The 2,854-nt window shown below is 39.2% G+C and overlaps 1 pseudogene; it reads right to left on the bottom strand.

Moving 5' to 3' along the window:
* Window positions 1-1,917: 1,917 nt before the first annotated feature.
* On the bottom strand, window positions 1,918-2,449 carry LOC140723742 (large ribosomal subunit protein uL23-like; annotated as a pseudogene).
* Between the last annotated feature and the right edge of the window lie 405 nt (window positions 2,450-2,854).

Here is a 2,854-nt window from a genome sequence, read left to right on the forward strand (position 1 = left end):
AAGAACATTTTCATTGCTTCCTCTCTTATTCAGAAAAACAGCCCAAAGTGCTTTAAAACTAACAAGGTTACTTCAATTGCAAAGCACTTTGTTATGTAGAGATGCTTTAAGCAGAGCGAGAATCCACAAATAGTAATAAGATAATGAGCAGAAGATCATAAACAGCAATTTGTGAGATACCAGAGGGTAGTGAGCAGTGGTGGAAATAGATGAATGAGTTAAAACTTCCAGATGAAGAGAAACGGAAAACACAATGGAAAAATGTTTGAGTTGAGTCATGCTGTGGCATCATGGGACATGAAGCTGGCTCACTGTTGCACCCTTTACCAAAGCTGCAGATGCAAAGGGAGAAGAAGGCATAATTTTGTCCATATTTTACTTCAAAATTTAGTTTTCCCTATCCTGTCAACCGTGCTCCAGCTCCTCGGCTTGCACTTGGTGTTCTCCTTGCAACACTGTTTTGTGCTCTCGCATCTCTGTCGCTGGTTTGAACTCTACTCAAAGAAACACAGTTCTATCGAGGCTCTTCTGACCCTGGTGTGTCCAAAAATGCTTCACTGCAGGGGAGTCTCTTCGCTGAATGAGATAGGCTATCTAACTTCTTATCCAGCTGGGTCTGCTCTATTTAAGTAAGGCTTGATCAGTACGCACGTCATTCACCTCAGGATGCACTATTACAATAGACGCTAGACAATAAAGTACTATTTTAAAGTCTAATCATGACTAATGTAGGAAAGATAGTGGACAATTTTCACAATCAGATCCCACAAATTCACACGTACATCTAGAGCATTTAAGCAAAACTACTCAGCAAGACAAATATCTTACACCACCTTGATTCAGTGGGATAAGATCATTCATTTCCACCTAAGGTGGTGGACAAAGTCTTGGTTTAGCATTTCAGTGGAAAGACTGTGACAGCATTCCCGTAGAACTGTACCACAATGTCAGGAATTTGTGCTTCAGCCTCTGGACTGGAGCAAGTTTTGAAACTATATTCTTATTACACATGATACTGTTAACATGAACTAAGCTACAGGATCTTATGATTTTAATATTTCATTCCATGGTGATCGAACACATTGAAGAGCGAGGCCTAAATATGTATGAAGTAATAATGGTAATGGAGGGGCTACTTTATTAGCTATGAAAAATGTGGCTAGAGAAATCATTTATAGCATTAATTTCAACTATTGTCCTGGCATTCACCGTCTGCAGAGAAGGTTGCTTCCTGTCACTATATGTCATGACATCCTAAATAAAGGTTGGGTCTCCTTGGTTGTTTTTGATGATTAATGTTATAAGGATGTTCCTCTTGAATTCATTTATGGTTTTAGTGCAAATATTGCCCACAGGAGATCTGTTTCCATTTGTTTTCCATAATGCCAAATAAATCCATTGCCATTCAAATTCTTTAATCCAGCAGAGATGGTTGTGGTATTGTGAACCCCCACTGATTTATCCTCTCCATAGGCAAATACACTTTCCCAAATGATTTTCAGCACTATTCACTCTGGAAGGGCTGATCCAATCCAAGCAAGACTATGGAATTTATTTTAAGAAAGTTGTAGATAGCACACACATTTTATACATTCCACTGGAGTTGGCTCATTCCACATGCTAATAAATATTGGCTGCAGCAGAAAGATGCCACATGGTCATCTTTGCAGCCAAGAGTGTGGAAGTGTACACCAGACTTCGCTCTTCTTGCTCCAGTCTGGCAATCCCACCATCACATCAGCGTTCTGTGCATTTGTCGTCACAGCAGAGGAAGAGGGTCAGTAATACAACTTAAAGGTCAAGGATTCTAAATTGTTCTAGCAAAAGTGAAAATATGGATATAAAACAAATAAGATGCACCTCCAGGATCATGCAGCCTATTGAGACACAAATGGTGGGGTGCATTATGTGCCTGTGTTATTTTCTTTTCTCTTTAAATTTTTTATTGCAATATTTATAAAGGTCTTCTTGTAAACAGATCAGATGATGCCAATCTTATTAGCGACATCCAATGCATCATAGTCTGGGGCCAGGCGTACATAGGCTTTCTTTTCACCATCAGGCCTGATAAGTGTGTTGACTTTGGCTACATCAATATCATACAGTTTCTTAACAGCCTGTTTGATTTGGTGCTTGTTGGCTTTTATATCAACAATGAAAACCAAGGTATTGTTGTCCTCAATCTTCTTCATAGCAGACTCAGTGGTGAGAGGGAATTTAATAATAGCATAATGGTCCAACTTGTCCCTCCTGGGAGCACTCTTTCTGTGATACTTGGGCTGCCTTCTCAATCTGAGTGTCTTTGGTCTCCAGAAGGTAGGTGTTACCCTAATTCCGCCTGTGACTGTGAACACCTTTCAAAACAGCCTTCTTAGCCTTCAAGGCTTTAGATTTAGCTTCAGTCTTGGCAGGGACAGCTTCCTTCTTCACCTTCCGATCCATCTTAGGAAAAGAGCTCCTGTATTATTTTCCAATCGAACCGACTGCAATTTCAGCAATTTTGTCTTTGGATTAGAAATTGCAATCACCTCCTTTACAAGGTAATGATGGAAAATTCTACAATGATTATACACAAAATTTATTTACTTATTTTAAAATAAATAAATAAAGGCTGCAGTTAATGGATCAAATTGCTATCTTGGAGACTGAGATTGGTGGTTTTGTTAGGTTAGAGTCTGGAGAGAGTTGGGTCCAAAGCTGAAATGTGTAGACCTCAAGAGGAAATCAACTAATTGAAGGTGGAATAGGATTAAGGTGCTAACTTTTCAAAACATTTTTCCTCTATTTTGAATAGACTGAATTTCCTAGGACACAATGGAAGTAAGCCTTCCATATTTTTCTGGCATTGCTGCTC

Source organism: Hemitrygon akajei, chromosome 3 (genome assembly GCF_048418815.1).
Source record: "Hemitrygon akajei chromosome 3, sHemAka1.3, whole genome shotgun sequence".
Taxonomy (NCBI): domain Eukaryota; kingdom Metazoa; phylum Chordata; class Chondrichthyes; order Myliobatiformes; family Dasyatidae; genus Hemitrygon; species Hemitrygon akajei.